This window comes from Patagioenas fasciata, chromosome 1 (assembly GCF_037038585.1).
Source record: "Patagioenas fasciata isolate bPatFas1 chromosome 1, bPatFas1.hap1, whole genome shotgun sequence".
Lineage (NCBI taxonomy): Eukaryota > Metazoa > Chordata > Aves > Columbiformes > Columbidae > Patagioenas > Patagioenas fasciata.
The window spans coordinates 46,677,442-46,698,140 of NC_092520.1; the positions used below are offsets into that span (position 1 = coordinate 46,677,442).

Below are 20,699 nucleotides of genomic sequence, written 5' to 3' on the forward strand. Positions count from 1 at the left end.
GTGTGGGATAAGAAAGAATCAGTCACTTTTGGATTTATTCAAAAGCACTGAAGACTATCTCTGCCTACCATTTTCTCTTCACATTTTATTCATAAGGACCATTTTTTTCCTTGTGAAAAAACACATCCTCTGAATTGTGCAAAAGCATTTTGAAAAAAAGATTTTTTAAAATGTGAAATAAATGTAAAAATAATGAGTCATACTCCATAATGGCCATTGCAGAGTGTGCATTAGAAGGCAAGCAGAGCACTCTCAGCATGCACTAATAGCTTGCTAATGCACAGCCTTCGGTGCCTTATTGCTATAGTTGACATTTACCACAACGAATACTCTGCAGCAAGAAATATTTTGGGCTCCATTATGCTTTCACAACCTTGAGCTGTGCTGGGAAGAGCTGGACATAGAGTGCTGTGAGCAATATGGGCTGAAGGGCTGGAGAAATAACTCACACCTTTCATTTGTTGGTATATAGATGGAAAAGACCTGCACCAGACTCAGCCTTCATGCAATGGAAAACATCTTTGGGGAGAAAGAAAGACATTTCATGCAACCTGGTGTGCTGAAAGGCAATAGTGCAAACCAGCTCATAACAGGGCCTTGACTTGAGTACCTCACAGGGTTTTCACCCTGGAGCCACTGCAAGTTCCTCCTGTTACTACCCCTGTGGGTCTGGACACCACGAGTTGCAGTTTAGTTGCTCATGTTTTAAGGCTCCCTCTTTTCCCAGGCTTGTAGCAGCAGTCTGGTTCCTCGCTCCATCTCTTCTTTGTCCTGTGAGTTCGTTTGTCCATGAAGATGTGTGCCAGGGATTGCACAGCTGTGACTGTAGCTACCAAAAAAATGCGCCTTTGACTGGGCTTTTGTAACTCAGTGCCTGAGCCAGGGACAACCTCATAACCAGAGTGGTTTGGATTGATTAATTTTGCTGCTTTGCCGTTTTTTGTTGCCGTTGTTCAGCTTTTGGTCTTTTTCACCAGGCAAATAATCTGCCAGCTTCTAGAACAAGCATTAGATGCCCCTGGTGCCTACCCTGAAGGGGGGCTGCTCTGTGCCCCTGCACAGTACCTGTGCCAATGCACTTAAATGTGCAAAAGTCCTGGGGGGAACTGACTGGTAGTTCATATGTTTTGGGAGGCAGGCAGGCCTATTAAAACCCCTTTTGGCATAGAAAGGGACTGAGCCCTAATCCTAACCTGCCTCAGTGAGCCATCATTAGTGTTGGGAGATGGGAAAGGAGGATGACTTTTGGAGGAGGTTTTTTGGCTGATACATAGGACAAGTAGTTCCTTAGTAGCAAGAAATGTTGCAAGTATAAAGGAAGGCCATTCAGATATACGGTATCACTTACAAGATCATGGTGTAAATACCCATTTCACTAACTGACTCAAAAATATCTAAGAATGGGTTATGCAACATTTTATTTAGTAAAAACTTCAACACTTTTGTTCCATTTCCAAAGGTCTCATACATCAGTATGAACAGGAGCTCTTGTTACCGCCACTGCGTCCCACAGTCCACCATCACCACACAGTTACTGTTCTGCCTTGAGGTTTAGATCACGAGCTACAGAAAAAAAAAAAAAAAAAAAAAAAGAAAAGTTTAGAGTTTATTATAATAATGCACAGAGATATTATTACCAAAATACATCACTTTTATTGGCCTAAAACCTTGGCTTGTAAATTTCTCATGTGAATAATCCATAAAAATAACCCTCCATCCTCCCTTGAGTTTTTGAGACAAACCACGAGAGATGGAACGACAATGGAAGAGGAATCCAGGTTCAATGCTCCGTCCTAGTGGACTGGCACTGTTTGAAAGGATGTTGTTCACAGTAAGTAAAGGTGTAGAGGATCATTTACAAACATTTTCAGTGACAAGAAAGCTAGATTCCAGAAAAAGGTAAAATGAATTAAAATGGATTTCTCAATTTTATCTGCTGCAGGGTTTTCTGTTGTTTTTAATAGAGAAGCAGTTTATTTTGTTTTATATGTGATTTGGATAAACTGTTCCTATCAAACAAGGCAACGCAATGAATTGTATTGAGCTGAGTAAGTCCTAGCAGTTGGAAAACCAATACATTTCATGGCTGGCTATGCTTTGTTTTCCTTTAATGCAGACAATTTAATGTTAGTGATTGAACCAGTGAATTTTCCAGCAAAAATGACAAGGCAGTCAACTTGAAACGTAGCATTATTAGCCACCATTTCTTGTAGTTTTGTGTGCATGTTGAGTGATCTGGGATGAAAAACTAACAAGCACCTGTCAAATCTGAGACATCAGGTTTTTTGACAGAGGGCCCACTGGACATTCCTATCAAGAGAGCCTTTATGAGTAAACCGTGGAAATCTCTCTCAGACGAAAAGGAAACAGGGCTCATCAGATTCTGCAGACCCTTGACTTGGAGGGCACGCTGTCTCCAATAAAAGGCTTTTGATCACAATGCTTTTTTATTCAGATTTGACTTCACATTATGGCTAATCAATACCTCCCAACAGTCGAAGTCCCCAGTTGGATGCACACCTCACAGTCAGGCATGGAGACCTACTAATTGAGAAAAAGTCAGAGACCTAGGTACCATCGCCCTCAGGCCATAGTCTTGCCTCAGCTCAATCCTTTTTCCTACCCCTGCCTTTCTTATCACAGTACCCTAGAAATGGTGGAAATAAAATTTAAAGACATGACAGGCAGGGAAAAGCAGGATCAATTCCTGTCACTTGCCACCAGTGTTTACTGCCTTCCTAGGTCTTCAGAGGGTGTTTTTCTTTCATAGCTTAGGGGAACTTAACCTTTTATAAATAGGAAGATGGTACCTTCATGAATTTTAAATTATTTGATTTTTCTAGGCCTAGGTTGTCTCAACTTTCTGAAAATGACTCTCTCTTTAAAATCTCACTTGTTTACATAGGGTCAAAAATAGCAACTGGAAGGGGTTTGTCATACCTTCAATTTTTTGCTATGTGCCAACTTCAAAAATGACCCGTCTCTCCTTTCTGCATCAGTTTTCACCAGCCAGACTGTGCAGGTGAACAATATGAACACCTTCTGTAGCAAAAAAAAAGCAAGGTAACTGTGAAACTAGACATGGGGCATGTCCTCATGCAGGGCAACAAGAGGTTTTGTCAGCAGCAGAAGGATGTCAGTCTGGCTGAGGGGTTGTGCTCACTGGAGCATCATGACAAAGGTTCTCAGTCCTGGTCCTCTGTGACAACAGATATTAAAAATGAGGGGTTTTGCTTTTATTTGTCTCCTGTCTCCCTTTGGTGTTTTTCTAGCAGCATTTTTTGCCTAGCTCCTATCATAGCCAGCTTCATGAAAAAAACTTGTTTGTAAACGTGGTTTTGTAAACTATGGTAAACCAACCGCTGGAGGGAGTCACAGATTAGTGAGCTGCTGGAACTACCAACTGCTGCTGGATAAGCACATTTTACTTTGAGAACCACACTATACGTCTGTCTTGTGTGAAATGAGTTTTCCAAAGCATCTCTCTGTAAGCATTAATACGTGGACATTGTCGTGGCCTGAAATGGCCTTCCACATATGCAAATAGTTCCTTCAGTAAGGAGTGAGATGCCACCCACATTGCTCTAGTGAGGTCGTGGCTCTGGACAGATATTTCAGTGGCAATATATTAAGTGGTGGAGAGAGAAAGAAATATTAGGCCTAATTTAAGAACAGGGGGCAGAGCATGGAGAGGGATGAGAAAGAAAAACACTAAGGAAAAAAAAATAAAAGGAAGAGAAGCAAAAAATCAGATGAAGAAGAAAAAGACCAAAACGAAGAACCTACATGGAGGAGAAATACCTAGTTTTTGCTCTATTTATAATTTTTCCCTAGAATCCCAAACAGGAGCTCCTGCTCATTGCTTCCAATTCTTTGTGACATTCTCTAGTTATATTCACAAGGTCTTCTTCCCAGAACAAACATCTCAGAAGGTCAGCTTGGACAGATGCATACCTTGCAAATAAAACAGTTTCAAAAAAGCACACACTCCCACTAACTAACAGGCAACCCTCCATATATATGTATTTACCTGAAAGTTCAGTGAGGTGTAGGAATCACTAAAAAATAACTTGGTTAAATAGAAATATCTTAGCAAACATGCATACGTATTGCTAAATCCCTGAAATGTTGATAAAACTCTTTTTTTTTTTTATTGCATTCACTTTCTCATTTCTTTTTTGATGTTAAAATATTTTTTCTAGTTATTTATTATTTTGGAAGAATGAGAAACTTAAGTTACTTTAGTCTGAGAATAAGAATTTATTTTAAATTGTTTTCAAAACACTACAAAAGGTGTTTAAAAATAAATGAAAAAAGATTTAAGTCAAAAGATCTACTGTTTTAAAAAATGAAGAAGAATTAACATGCAATGAAGATTTTTACAAACATTTGTCTTTTCAAATGGCTCATACTGTGAGCACTAGTAACATGAATTGAAGATGTTCAGAGTTTCCAATGGAGCATTCAGAGCTTGGGGACATGAGTTCAACAACAAAGGTCATACTTAGGGCTCCATGTCCTACTAACAGCACAAACCCTGAGAGAGTACCTGGAATCACTTCAGGCTTAAAGTGGGATTTTGATAAATCTGTTTTACAAAGACCCTTCTAAAAAAGGCAAAGTGTAAAATATTTAAGAAAACACGGAAGGGTTAATAGAGCTCTTGATGGCATAAGATAAGGCAAGTATTTTCCAGCATGGGTGTCTGCTTCCACTTAAAGATTTAAGTGTGTAACTACTTCAGCACATCTGAAAATGTTGGCTTGTGTGCTTTACCAAAGGCCGAAGTGAGAAGAGTTTGTAAGACAGGGTTAGTCCCTACTTCAGTTACCTGGGTAGAGTTGCCTTTTGTACTCCTGGTCTTTCCTCCATCAGCGTTTATGATGGCTCCTATGGAGAAATGCCAGCATTAACCCAGCACAGACAGTGAGGACCATCAGAGCACTTGGCTGTGCTGGGGGCACTGACTCCAGTCAGTGCCAACCTGATTTGTGTCCTCCCTCCCACCCAAAAAAAACCAACAACAACAACAACAAAAAATCATATGTAAAATGTAGAATGAGCATTTATACATAAGTGCCTATGTGGCAAGAAGAAGGTAAAAACTGGAGCAGGCTGGGGACAACTAGTAATCTTAGGAAAAGCCTCTAAGGAACTCTTCCCACTGAGGGGTCTATTAAGTCTCTGCACCTTCTCAGGCATCTGAAAAGGCTCTAGAAAAGTACCGAAAAATATGCTCCTTGATACATCCTGAATTTTCAGTCTAGTCCAGACTGGTCAGAGACTCTGTCAGCAAGAGGAATCAAAACAACAAAATATATAATGCCCACGAACATCACGTTACCAAAGGACTAGCATACTTTAGGTGCAAGTCACCCATTTTCACGGAATCATATAATCATAGGATCATAGAATACCGTCTTGAAAGGGACCTCAAGGATCATCTGGTCCAACTTTTCTTGTCAAAAGCACAGTCTAGACGAGATGGGTTAGCACCTTGTGCAGATGAATCTTTAAAGTGTCCAGTGTTGGGGAACGCACCACTTGCCTGGGGAGATTATTTCAATGGCTGATTGTTCTCATTGTGAAAAATTTCCCTCTTGTGTCCAATTGGAATCTTCTCAGGAGTAATTTGCACCCATTACCCCTTGTCTTTTCAGTGTGACACCTTGTAAAAAGGGAGTCTCCATCTTCTTTGTAGCCACCCTTTAAATATCGGAACACGGTGATGAGGTCACACCTAAGCCTTCTTAAGGCTGAATAAGCCCAGTTCTTTCCGCCTTTCCTCATAACAGCAGCTTCTCAGCCCTTTGATCACCTTTGTGGCCCTTCTCTGGATCCTCTCCAGCCTATCCACATATTTTTTTGTGTAGCAGGGACCAAAACTGAACACAGTATTTCAGGTGTGGTCTGTCAAGTGCTGAGTAGAGTGGGATAATGACCTTGTCTCTGTTGGTGATGCCCTTTTTGATGCAGTCCATCATCTTGTTGGCCTTCTTTGTTGAAGCAGCACACTGGTCACTCATACTGAGCTTGTTGAGCACCAGGACCCCCAAGATAAGCAATGGAATGTATTTTCTCTAATTCCCTCCATTATTTTGCTCTTAGCTGGGGAAAACTGCTTGGTGGCATGTTTAGTGTCTGAAAGTGTGGTAGAAAATATTATTGTTTCATAGGCTGAAATCTGTCCAGAGTCCTTTTTTTTCCTTCACTGTTGCCACTTTTTGTTGACTGTCTCATGCATGCTATTTTATACCTGTATCTTCTCTGTATGATCACATTAATTACATTCCATTCTTTCCTCTTTGATATCTCATTAAAATCTTATAAATGATCATGCAGTGACCTTGAAGGACATGCATAATACATGAAAGTAAACCTGCAGTAAAATGTATTCTTTCACTCCTGACTTGCTACATCCCACATTTCTTTTTTCCTATCCCCAATGACCCCAATATGGGGAGTTACGCTAGCTGAGCCAAGGTATGCAGTGGTGTGCAAATCCACTAACTCCATTAGCTTTCCCTACTGATGACAGCTGCAATATGTTAATGGCTTGTGTTTGGATGTGATGGCCCTGCTACTACTTAGGGCACTATGCTAATTACCATAAGATGGTGACAACAGGTGCAAGTGTCATTTTATATCAGCATCATGTGTAAGAGAAAAATAGCTAGCAGCACCAAAAGCAACTCAAGAAAATGTAAACTTTAGTCAGCAGCCTGTGATTCTCTGAAGAACTATTCTTTAATGCTTATGATTAAAGGATTTACAGACGGATATTGTTGCTTTTTCTGCAAGTACAGTAATTTTGAACTCATAAGGATGTCTTCATAAGCTATTTAAAGTTATGTTTCAACAACGCGCACTTATGTGGCAGTTCAAGTAAAATGCAGAAGACCTGTGTTTATGAAGATTTCCTTACTGAATAAAAGTTTTACTAAGCCACATTTGCTGCAGTGGATACATATTGGAACAGACATGATTTCCAGCTGAATGAAATCACTGTGCCTTGCTGGCCTCATGCTTTTAACATAGCTCTGCTCTATTGTCAGATTTGCTTATGTGTACGTATACTTGTCTTCCTCTCTCTTTGTCAGGGTCTAGTACATCCCTTTTCTTGATAGCAAGCAATTTCCCCAGACCAAATAGTGGCCTTCCAGCAGGCTGAGCCAGCAGGATGGTTTCCATTTTGCCCTTAACATGGTCTCACTGTCATAAGAGGAATCGAATAGAAGGCACACACCTTAATCCTTTGTTAGAAATAAAAATACCTTAGGAGACAGCTTTATACACAACAGTGAATAGATATTCTATTCTGCTATTATTGGAGTAAAATGTTTTTCACAATACTGGTTTTTGCTATTGTTACAAAGATTTGTCACTAAATTATCCCACTGTTGCTAAGATAAAACGCAAGAACAGAGCTACTCTTGGATCTGTAAGTAAAATGGGTTGGTCCTGGGTAAGACTGTACTGACCACTCTCACGGCATTCAAACATAACCATTATAGGCATGTTGAAGAAGTTAGAGACTTTATTAAAAGGCTAAAGTGTGCAATTGTAAAGCTAAACGGGAAGCTGTGTTTTGGTTTGGTTTGGTTTGGTTTTTGTTAATAAACTGTAAAAACTGTATGTTTGCAGAAAATTTCAATTTTATGCAGAAAGAAAAAAAGTAACCTGGTTCTTCTCCAAACTGAAGACCAGCACGCTTTTAGCCCAGCTTAGAGAATTTCTATTTGTTTGTGCTGCTTTATGGAACCAATATTCAGTTCCTTCACATATCTGAGGCTTACAAGGTGGCCTCCTCTCAAAATACCTTATCCCTCTGCTTTACTCCTTCCACAAAAGAAGCTGAGCACATAAGGGGAACGGAAATTTGTCCAGGGATCTCAGTGAACTAAAAAGGAGCAACTACAGACCTTGTGAGGTCACCTTTTCAGTAAAAATCACAAATTTGTCAGCCTAAATATTGTTTATTTTATCAACAGAGCAGCATTTTCCATTTTGCCTAGCCTTCCTAGGAGGTTTTTTCCTATTGATTTGCATTGTTTTGTTTGTTGTTGTTTTTTAAGTACCAATGAAGGTTTCTGGACACGCAAATCTGCAGTCTTATATCTTATCTGAGAGGTGTGTTTCTTCATGCCTAGAATATAGTAACACCATGTCATAGTCAAGTTTACAATAATGAACAAAAATGCTGCTGGGTAAAACAAAGGAAAAGGTCAATGATGAGCCTCAGTTCTGAAGCGAAAATGGGGGTGAGATTGCTTGAAAACTTGCTCCATATGGACACTCTGTGCTCTTTACTAATTTTAAGATTGTGGCAGGAACAGTTACAATGACTAACTTTGATCTCTCGCATAACGACACCCACAGAATACATGAGTAATTTTAATGAATCCAGGTGATCAATTCACTGTATTTCAGTTGAAATGCTTTTGTGTCATTATTTTTTTTCAGTACTACTAGATAAGTAGAGACAGATTAATAAAGAGTAACTAATTACTTACACATTTCCAGAAGTAGTCCTTAAGAATGGAGAAATAAATGAAAAAGCAATAGATTTATCACCTGCCTTTATATACAGCAACATTCCACTGACATTACAATTATTATTTGTTGGGCATGAAGAAGTTCTACTATATGTAACTGAATTTTGGCCTATACTATTATATAAATTCCCAGAGCTCTATAAGCAGGGAGGATCAGAATTCAGTTCACCTGTCTGCATTACTTCTAGCTTGCATCATACAGAGCTGTAAGCGCTGTTTTATCCAACTTGCTCTTATGTTCTCTTTCACTGACTGCGCCACCGTCTTTGACTTGATAGTTTGACACTGATTGCACATTGGAGTACTTTTGATTGTATTATTCCTGCCTGTTGTCCCAGTCTCTCATTTGGGAATGCAGATGTAAGCTTGTTATCTTATACTAGAAAGACTTCTTTTTGCCTGTATATACATGGCATGAGAGTTATATGTATTAAGATGTAATGTTCCTATACAGAATAAAGATCCGTGCTTCAGGGAAACCCAAATACATTCTACAGATAACAATATCCTAGTACAGGAAATTATAAGGAAGTTTCAGTGGAAAACTAAGGAACTTTGATTTCAAGTGCAATTTTCACCTACACCTGAATTTGCAGGCTATTAAGGGATTCATACTCCTAATATACATATCTGTAGCTAAAAGTATGATCGAGACCAAAAAACATTGAAGCTGAAAAGTTAATATGTAAAGGAAGGACTGCCTCCTGAAAAACAGCTTGCCAGACACCCATGCTGCCCATAAGTCTGATCGCTACCAACAGGTGTATACATTTACTAGGCAATAATTACAGCATATATTTCTCCACTTTCCGGTTTGTTGCCTTTGCAATCACAGAGCTGTGGTGCTACGTTGTTCCTGATGACACAAAACACCATTAGGGGAACTTCCTTCATATATTTGCCATTAGTCAGTGATACCATTGCTGGCAAAAGGACTTTTTGGGCAAGAAGGATTTTCTGACACTGTATTCAAAACATTATTTTCCATATCTACTATTTCATGTAATTATTATCAAGAACGTGATTCAAAAATATAATATAAGTAATGCAAAGCCTTGATTCTTACATGACAATGAAGGTGTGTGGACAAATTCTATGCTCTTAGAAGTACATTTTTAAAGCATAAACTTCTACCAAAAAGCTAAAGGAGCTGCAGACCCTCCCCAGAAGCAGGACCTGCTCCCTCACCATGTAAAGCTGCAGTGACCACCCTGCTACAAAGCTCCCTTCCCATATTTCTTCATGCAGCCATTTATAGGTATTATAGCTGATCCTGAAGACCAGCCTTCACTTGGTTTAATCCACAAGCAGCAACCCAGAAATCAATGACAAACTTATCCAAACCAAACAAGATCCGGAAATACATCTTAGGACAACTCTTCCCTGTACTCTATTTGTGAAAGACTGTAAAAGTAGAAGGAATGTACTATTTCCTGATAAATCACAATAATTCCTTTATGCCTTATAATCTCAACTACCACTTTTTAGTGGCCATTTCATTTGCTGCCTGCTGCAAACATGCCATCTGTGAGGAAGCCTTTTATTCATACTTGAAATATTTTGTTTAATCTGCTAGACAATATCTCTTCCTGATCTTCTAATTATATTTTAACTTCTGCAATTTTTTAAAATTGTAAATAACAGTCTCCCACCTTCCCAAAGCAGACATTTAAAAATGTTGTTATTGTCACTCTGGTTAAGCACATTGTCTCAGTTACATTCCCCCTGTTGAGACTTAGGCTGAATGAATTGTAGCTGCAGCATGTCCAACTGTTTCTTAAATAATTCCCATTTTTTCTGCACCAGTTTTCCCACACAGTCAGGAGTTCTTACATCGTTTCCATCCAGATCATTCAGTTGTTTATGTTACCACAAGCTATTCCTTCCACTTGAAGTGAAGGTGTAAGTAATTCATAATGTAGCATAAAATGAAAAGCTGTTTATCTTCCAGAAAAACATCCCTAATTTACATGGTTAGATCCATCAAAATACCTTACAGTATTTTTATTTTTACAAAACTTCCACTGAGCCAAAACTAATTGTGTTGCTTCATCTTCTTTTCTATATTGTGAATTTGTGATCCCTATATCAGGTCTGCTCTATTTATGAAGATGGGCTAATTTCCTAGCTCTGGGTGCCAAGAGCCTCTGATCATGGAGTTCAGTCAATAAACTGACTTCAGTAAGTAAGCAATTATGCATTGCCTCTGGAAACATGCTTCCCACCTTACAGGTTTTGCATACTTGTTATCCCAGTAAGTATCTGTGAAATTAAAATCCTCCATGATCAAAGTTTCAGGTTTTTTTGTAAGTATCTCTTAGCTGTAAACATGTTGTTTGTTGCAGTTATTCTAAAACACAATTTACAAGGTAAAGTGTCTACAGTCACCACTGTAACTTGTTTCTTTTAATCAAGCAGCTGTGTACCAGAAAAGTGAAACACTATTTTGCATATACATGGTTAAAATATACAAGCCATAAACAATAACGTTTCCTCTGAGTTCATCCTTTATTAAATGTAACAAAATCAAAATGACACAAATTGTGCTCTAACCTACGAACAGCCAAGAAAGACTGAGCACATCTCCCTCATGTCATTTACTTGAACACCAACAAAATTACCATCTCCAAAGCCTTTTAATTAGGAATAGAATAAATACTGCATAAGGATTTTAGAGTAACAAAACTAATTTGGAGTAATGTAATTGAATATTGAACTTTAATACAAAAAAAAAAAGAGTAGTCATTGAACTAAATATATATGTATTTGAAGATGATATTTGAAAAAAGAGATTGCAACTTTTGCATCTCTGCCTGTGTTTCAGTAGGGTACTTTAATCTCTCAAATACCTACACATTAATCCAAAAAGCATAACTTTTTGTTGAAGCATTTCTTCTTCTTTTTTTTTCTTTCTTTTACCTTGAACACAAAATTAGGACACTGAAATTGCAGAAAGTTATTTATAGTGAAGAAATACATACCAGAATATTTGAAATTTCTACCTGCATAAGTGTTGGCGGGTCCCTCATTTTAAATGTTTGTCATCTACTGAATGCCACACTGAGGCTTCAGGAAGCTACAAAGTAGGCCTAGATGTTAATTGAATAGACAGGTAAAGTGATTATTTGCATTTTTCTCTAATCTTTCTCCTCCCACACCTTCCTTGCTACTTTCTTACTTGATTGCTGTGGAAAACACCATCATCCTACTTAGTGTTCAAGCCCACAAACAAGTCTTCAACTTGGATCTCTGCCTGGGTACTGTCATCTAAACTAGTATAATTGAGATTTTATTTTTAAGCAGCAGAAGATAAGGCCTTTCCTGCCTACTTACACAGTGAAGTCTTTTTTCACTTCATATCTACATTATTCCCATTTTTTTTAGTCTCTGTCCTTGACCAATCTAACACTTCTCCACTCACATATTAGTTGCAGACAGCATACTTATCTTGCATTTTGACCGCATTTGACTTATTCCATAGGATCATTTTGCCAGTCCCATCAACTTTAGAGCTTCTTCTTTTCACCAAGAAGATCCCTCACAGGGAATACCAGATGCTGAGGCAAATTCTCAGGTTAACACCTTCACAAGTTTTCCCTGTTGCTGCTTAGAAGGTCCCCCACTCCTGCAAAAGCAAATCTCCTGAAGTTTTCTCTGGCAACAAACATCTCTTATGCGATTAATAGATCACCAGGCTTCACTTGCCTTCTTTTTTTCTCCACATACCTTCCATATACCCTGTGCATCTCCACCACTGTGCCTTGTCTTGTGCTCTGACTGTCGGCTGTTTGGAGCAAGGGTCATGCTTTTGTTCATGTTGGCCCAGCCACAAGGTGTTGGGCACTTTGTACCACCAGTAGGCAACAGCCCAGTAAGAGAGCATCAGGGGAGGAATTTAGTTCAACAAAACTTAAATGTGTCTATGTGTCAGATTCATCTGTACACCCATTCTGGTCAATAAAACCTGGTCCACACCATCAAGATCATGTCAGTGGCTTGAACACACGTTTCTAGCTTCATCTGAGATGCTCTAATGCATCTCAGACTTCCAGAGCAGGCTGGCAGATGCTGCACAGGACCTATGGAAAACCCATGCCCCTGGACACAGCAGCTAGGTGCAGGGCAGGGCATTCTAGAATGTCTTGTGGGGAAGTGTACATTCATTTTTAGGCAACTCTTTTGAACCCCCAGCGAGCATAAGAGTAGGTGAAACACCTGGATGACATATACACAGCTACATTTAAGTGTTTTCTGTTCTCAGTGACTTGTGAGCTGAATCTCAAGCTGGCTTAATCGTATGTTGCTCTATCCTCTTCCCATTCTGTTTTGCTGAAAAAAGCAGTTGGAGATACAAGTTCATCTTTTCTACTAATCAAAACCCAGCAGACTTTCCTCTGATACGGTTTTACTGTGAATTTAAACATCTGTTTTGCTGTAAGTACTTCTGTTGCCTATGCGACAGCCATTCTTTCCATGGAGGAAGTCCCCAAAGGCAGCAGTTTGTCAATCTTCTACTGATCTCCTGGAGAAGGATCTGTGGCAGGTGACTGGTATGAGGGAAAGACTGCCAGTCGCTCTGCCCCATTTTCTCCATTGCTCCTGGTAGAAGATAGCTTTTTCAGACAACATGCCTTGCAGTTCACAAAGCTGTGTCATCACTACCACTGAAATGATCAAAAAGATTTTGCACTTCTGTCACTGCAGTTATTTTCAGGAAAATTGGAAACAAAGACAAAAGGAGATGAAAGCTTCTGTGAAAGTATCTTTGAAAAGCATTTATCTTAAGTAAAACTGTCCATTTTTCTTGCCAAAGGAAAAAAGTGCAATCCCTTTAAAGGTAGAACCTTTGAACCACAGTCTCTGAAGAGCATTCAGGTAAAGCTGTTGAAGTCTCCATGCAATAAGAGAAGGCACTCAAATGAGGGTTGCTCTTGCCATCCTGGAAACCTTCCTTTGTGTCTGTGCCTGAGTAGTCTTCCTTGTATCAATTTCCCTGTTTGATATCTTATACATGACTTAGTTTGTTAAGACTTCTTTGTTGGACTTTTCTTCATTGCAAACTGAGCAACTAGAGGTGATGACACCAAAATAGGTGGATTTGCAAATGGAGGAGATCAAGAGGGAAAGGAAAATAGTCTGAAGAGTTTAGTCAAATAAGGACTGAAAGGAACTAGAGACATGCTACTAGTAAGAAGGAGAGTTAAACGGAACTGATAAGGAATGGAATGTAACCAACTATCAGTAATTACTGAATCAAAGTAAATGTCCATTTTGCTCTTAAGGAAATAAAGTGCTATAAATGTCAGGGAAATCAAGATGAGAAGTCAAAATCCCTAATGAAATCTCAGTGTAAGGGTTACCTTTGGAAAATGGAAAATCTTTGAGACTTTGAGACTTTGTTCTGGAAGTAGCCTGATAGCTAGCTAGATTTCTAGGGAGCTGTTCCTTTCCTTCCTCCATAAAACAAAAGCAGGGGGAGGGGACAAAGGAGACTATTTCATCTTCCTCCGTATTCTGCGACCTCTGGAGAGCCAACAAACATTCTCCCAGCATCTGCTGGTCAGTTGTGCACCGTGGTAAGTTCAAAATCCCTTTGGCCCATTCACAGTTCTCTAGGTGCCACACTGAAAGAATGCATCTGCTGCATTGTGTAGCTAGTTGCTATCCTGAAGCAACCAGCAGAGATACTATTGAGCAGCAGTGATTAATCTCTTCACAGCAAGATTCCCCACAGTGAGAGCTAAGCTAGAGGCTGAAGAAATATGGAGGGTATTTTTTTTCCACATCATTTTGCTGTGCAGCACAATAAGGTTTCTTTTTAGGTCTTTCAGTTCCCATTAAGGATGTTCCTTAGAACTTAAAAAAAACTTGAATAAATCAAGTTTGTTTTGTGAATATTTTAACCTTCCATCAACCTTCAAGTCTTTATTTCTTCCTTTCTCTTAAACTCAGATAAGATTTGAGAGAAAAATTATTGGGAATATATCATTTGAACCTTCTTTTTCAAATCCATCCTCTTCTCTGATTTAACATAAAAGGATCTTAGTAAAATGAGTTTCGCGTCTTGACCCTTGTATGCAATACTTATACACCCTATCTTATGTGGAAACAGTGATGCAATAACAGCCTTCAGGTATTGTATAATACTGGTTCTTTCAAGGAGATGATCTTATTCAGGGAGCTGTGTATTTCGTCTCTGTATTAGTTTCAGTGAAGACACCTACTGTATCCTGACTGGTTTCATTTTTTTGTCTCTCAGATTGACAATAGCAATTTTTTTCATGTACCAAGGGAGTTCATTTAGCTGTTCTGAAAAACATTTTAAGACTCTACTCCATATTCTGTTCCCATTGAGTTGTTGAAAATATGAATTAAAACCACTGAAATCAAAAGATGTTTACGAGTATAAAACTGACACGAATCAGCTCAGGAACAAATTCTTGTCTGTAAACTCAAATCAAGTGTTTGGTTCAGATGTAATACTTAGCCAGAAGTAATATTTAAACTACATCAAGATTAAGGAACTTATTCTGACATCTTTATACTCATGTTGAGAATTTCTGTCTTTTTCATTGATTCCAGGGTGAATACATAACCGGAGAGAATCAGTGCACTGAACACACTATCTTTTAAATTCTGTTTTCTTGTAACTCTTTCTTTGCTCCAGTGTCACATCCCAAAGACATCAGTGTAGAGCTCAGGTCAGGATTCGATTCACTGCCTCCAATAATAAAGTGGAACAAAGCAAAAAACAGCTCCCAGAAAATTAAATAGCTAGAGGCTACATCTGAGACTGTGTGCACACATTGTAGTCAGCTAGGGCTGCTTTGGACTATCTGAGACAAAAACTTGGTCTGTAAGTTAATGCCATCGGTGGTATAATACAAAAGTGATTTCATCTTTGAGCTTTTTATCACATACATGTGTCAGTTACAAACTTCATAATGACAATCACTTCCCCTTTTAAAAACATCTTCTGAAATCATATTGCTCAGAGTCTTTGAAATGTAGCATCTGTATTTGCAGTCACGCAGTGAACACAGACACATACCGTGAATTTGTGTGACTTGGTTGCTTTCCTGGTGGAACCACAGACAAAGCAGTGCACTAGGAGGGCCTATACAACCTCTTTGTAATGTGGGTGTAAGGTCCTACAACAGTTATCTCTTTATGTTTGCATGGTGCATGCCTACTCTTGCAGCTACTGTGAGCTTCATCACCAGGAAGAGACAGTATAGCTCTGTGATCCAAGAACCATGGCACATCACAGCAAAATTGAGCCCTGGTCCTTCTTTCTGTGCATCATGCCAATCAGTAAGGTAGACACATGCTTTCTGTCCTCTTTCATATGGTGATGAAGGGCAGTCTAAGGACTTCTCTGTGCTGCTTCTGAGTCTGGAAATGACAAAAAAAAAAAAAGCCTGGAAAAGATCTTTGAAGGAATGAGACAAGTTTGAAGTAAAAGGGTTGATTTGACAAGTACAAATATGATAGCTGAAGCTATCACACTGCTTTGGCACTAAAAAAGCAGGGGAGAAATATGAGAAGAAAGATCAACTACTGCATCTCAGCAGTTTACCTGGGGCTGAGACGACCTCCCTTCTAATTCAACCTAGTTTGTGCAACCTTACTTAGCTCACAGGAGGACAGTATCAGATTTCAAATTACATAACATTTACAGGATTTTTTTTAAAGTATTGAATGAATAGAGCACCCCTTCATCATACTTAGTCTGCAAGTCTGCAACTGAATAGTTTCTGTTCCTTACCTCAGCAGCTCTTTTCTGCAACTAGTCACTTGAACTATCTGCAATTGTCTTCAGCCTTGTGACCCTGTGCTATATTTTCAGGATAGACCAAGCAGTCCCTTTCTCACCAAGTCTAGAACGAGTCTTTAAAAATTACTTCATTGTAACAGATAAAAGAAATAAATCTGCGTACCATTGCTTGGCACATGACTGTAAACATTTAGGACTAAGGAGACAGTTTCCAATATGAAGACATAAAAACATAAACACATTAAAATACATAAAAATACACTAAAATACATTAAAACTATGGTTTTAAATAGAACCAACATGTAAACTTTCTCCCAAAGTACATTACAGGCTTGATAAATGCTGAGAGGTGTTACTGTTTTACTGAGGGAGATACGTGAAGCTTGAAAAATATTGGAGTATCATCATTTCTCCCAGAGTTGGAAATACTGAATTTACATTTCATTGTAATCCATTCATTGGTTTATAGACCTCCAGTTCTCCAGGGAGCATCACAGATTCAGATTATCTCCCTGAGTGCTGGATTTTGCATTTGAATCTCTGATTTAGCTGAAAGATGCATTAAGAAACCTCATGTAGCCAGACAGTTCCCTATTGACTACACATCTGAGGAGACTCGGGAGTGCGTTATTCCAGCAAGGATATAGAATAAATTACACTCAGTAATTTGCCTCTAGAACAGCCTTTTTCCACATGCTGGAATAATACATTTATCTGGACAAGCAGGCCCCATTTCATAGTGTTTTATGCAAAGTATATATCTTGCAAGAGAGCAGAACAGATCAAATATTTGGCATAGAGAATTTCTTCACAATCCCTCAAGAAAACAGTACTTATTTCAATTTGTGGAGGCTTACACTGTTGACTGGAAAATTCAGTTCTTATGTATCTGCATCACATTCATACTTGGATTAACCATTACTTTGAACAAACTTTTCAAAGGACTTTGACTTTAAGGACAAACCCCATGTTACCCCAAATGAGAATGGTATTCAGATTTCAAGAGGTAATCTGTAATAGATAAACCACAAAGACTGCAACAGTTTGGTTTAGGTAGACATGAACTGACATCTATGGGTAAATGTCTGAATGCTAAAATATATTCTTCACTTATCCCTTATATTCCTCCTTCACAGCAAGATTTTTTTCCTTTTATCTCAGTGATTTGTTGCCTGAACGATAGGTCTGGGTTTCCCCAGTTTAGTAATGGGCCCATAGTAGAGACAGCAAGTGTCCCAGCTATCTCTTGTTGGCTATTTAAAGTGTTCCTTAAATCTTCCTGTGTTTAAGAACTAAAAGACTCCAGCACTACAGAACATATGTTAGATCCTGCAAATTTAAAAATCCTGCAGAACTTTCAGTCAGTCTCAAAAAAACTGTTACTTGATGGTGCAACAGAGAGGCTGCAGAGCTATAACAAGCAGCTTCTGGTTTCAAAGTATATTGGATATTCGTCTTCACCTAAAAAGAACTTCACTAAAGGGAACGTACTGGTGGGAAAGAAGAAAACATATGTAATTTGTCTTTCAAGAAAACTGAAATGAGGAGGCCTCCAGGACCTTTCACAAACTGCAGCCTTCAGTCTGGAGATTCGCAGTTCTTATTTTGACAAAGGTTAGTCACCTCTTGTGGATATAAATAGACCTTAATAGAAAGAGACATTCTGATTTCTATGGACAAATGAAGTAATCATGTGTCCAAGCAGCCTGTCAGATGACGAGAAAATTAGTTCAGTTAAAGCTCATCCTTCTGCTGAAAACTTGTTCAGCCTCTGAAGTTTCACCCTTCAGCAATGCTGAATTGTTTGCCTGTGTTTTCAGGTTGTCTGAATGCAATGTCAAAATACTGCAAACAATGCTGTTCGTACATCATTTCTGGCAGCACCCAATCCACAAAACACTTGAAATGTGGTGCAAAATCTTGTACACTTGGCATGAGAATAGCTGCCCTCTCTCAGGCCTTCTCTAACCATATGTTCACATCACTCCTGCTGACATTGGTGGGAATTACAATGAACCCAGAGGAAAAGTCTACTGAAAACAAGTGTTGTTGTATAGGTTATAATATATGCTTTAGTCAGAAAAAGAGGAACTTAGCTTTTTACTCCATGTAGGTCATGGGAAACTGGATAGAAGCGGAGTAAGAGAAATCTCTTACCTGGCTGAAATCTTGTTCTTGGGAATGAACAAACTTTTGCCATAGGTGATCTGCAAAACGTTTCTGCAAAGTGTTGAATTTAGACCCAAATTCATTAGGTCTTAGGAACCTCCGGAAAAACTTACATAAAACTTATCTTCTGTTCCCTCTGTAGTCCCTGGGGAGAGGCGTAACTCCAGAAAATGAACTCAGACTATTTAGATTCTAAAAGAAATGTAGTAGTCTTCTCTTTTACACCAATTTGCAAAACAGGAACGTTCACAACAGCCAGAGCTTTTGTTCATATTGTCTGGAGATGATATTTCATTCTTATATTTGTTGTGTACTTGGGAACATTACCTTAACAAGTAGGAAAAATAGATATTTTGGAAGATAAAAACTCTACAAATAGAAGTTGCTGTGGTAGATTTAAATCAATTAATCAACGTACTTGAATGGCCTCTGTATGTGGATGCTGTGTTTACAAAATAGCTGTTAGGAGATTTAATCAGTTTTGTTGGGTACCTTTGGAATATTTTATGACTTAAACTTAGGTGTATAGAATCCCTTTGATTTATCAGAACCTTCACGTGTTACTCTTACCTACTTCTATATATATGAATACACTTCAACCCTTACACATAATATCTTATACTTTATATATATATCAGCTGGGTTAGATAAAATTCTTTCTCTCTAGTATTCGGAGCTGAAAATAATATGTGAAATAAGGATTTTCTTTTTGGTTTTATCACCAAAACCAATTTATTTAGTTATTCTACAATTTTATTCTCCCATCTGTTAAAAAGAATCATATAACAATATAAAGCACAATATAAAAGTAACTTTACATTGTTTTTTACTGCAAAGAAAGCAGTATGAAATATAGAAAAAGTGCAGGTTTTTTTCACCAGTACAGTTCATTTCTACTCAGCCTGAGCAATTTGTTTTTCCATATTTTATGGAACATAAATGTACAATATGTATTTCTATTGCTAATAAACATCAGATGATTTGAAGCACTAGTAAGGAAACTTGATTAGACAGTTAATAAAATGAGTTTGCAACTAATGACTGAGAAGTTGTGTTTCCACTCCCTGTGTGGATGAAACTTCATTAAATTGTTGTAGACTTTTTTCTCAAAATTCTTCCTTATAACCATTTGCCCCAGAATCAATCAGGATCAACGGCAACATTTAGGTAACAGATGAACGATTTTGGGAAGTTGTTCTTTTCCATACAATTTAAAATGGGGGTCTGGACAGGGCATTAACAGGTTAAAACAGAAGGAAACACTACAATTATGAGATAATAGAGGGCATATGAATTCGTCTGACCTTTTGTTTTTCAAACATGGAAAATACTGATATTTCTACTTGAAGGTTCCTCCCCAATAGAAAATTTGCCATATGTAAATTATAATGATTACTAATTTTTAGTATTAAAAATGTACATCATACTTTGGATCTGAATTTGACTGGCTTCAGGTTCTTTTAACTTTCTCTTTATCCAGCTGGAAAGACAGATCTCCCTGAGTTGTCCACTACTTGTAAAGTGAATTTCTAGTCTGTCAGTGTACACAGAGCCTTTTTTGTGTATGGTTTTGAAGATATTTTCTGGCAGAGAAAAAGATAATTCAGCTCACATACTTGGAAAGGTGTGCTCATCACAGCTTGTCTTTGGCCCTTTTTCATCTCTGTCCAGATATTGTGCTGCTTTCTTCTGACTTCTCAACCTTCTTCTTGTTGCTCAGTGAGCCGTAGTCATGTCATCTGGCTATCACAGTTGTAATCCAACACTTCTTTCCAATCCTATTCTCTTTCAGTAGGTAATTCTAGCTCCCCAATCTTAATTACTCAGACAGTCTTTTCTTTGCACTCTATTATGTTTTTAGCAAATCCACTTTGGATCAAATCTACTCTCTTGAGCTTCTTGCTTCAGTCCCATTGTCTGGGTGAATTTTCTATTTTAACTCCAACTCTTTGTGAGGTCTATGCAACACCCTCTCAGTCTTTCCACATATTCATAATTCCCTGATTACAGTGTCCTTATCTCACTAACACCAGCATCTGTCAGTTCATCCCTTAGCTAAGTGGGTTTCAATTATCCGAACTCTGCCCAGCTCCTCTCCCTGGTGGAGCTCCACAGAATACATGTTCTGAAGCCATGGCAATGTAGGAGCTTATAAAGGAATGGGCCATCAATTTTTATTTTATAACAGACATGTATAT

The 20,699-nt window shown here is 38.4% G+C and overlaps 1 long non-coding RNA gene across 3 annotated transcripts in view; it reads right to left on the reverse strand.

Moving 5' to 3' along the window:
• Positions 1-412: 412 nt before the first annotated feature.
• The window catches only part of LOC139827577 (uncharacterized), a 91,721-nt gene continuing 71,434 nt past the window's right edge, over positions 413-20,699 (reverse strand). For all 3 annotated transcript variants that reach the window (XR_011738370.1, XR_011738368.1, XR_011738369.1), the window contains 2 exons: positions 4,832-4,890; positions 413-1,563 (listed from right to left, as the gene is read on the reverse strand). This is a non-coding gene — a long non-coding RNA (uncharacterized lncRNA). The remainder of the gene's footprint in view (positions 1,564-4,831; positions 4,891-20,699) is intronic.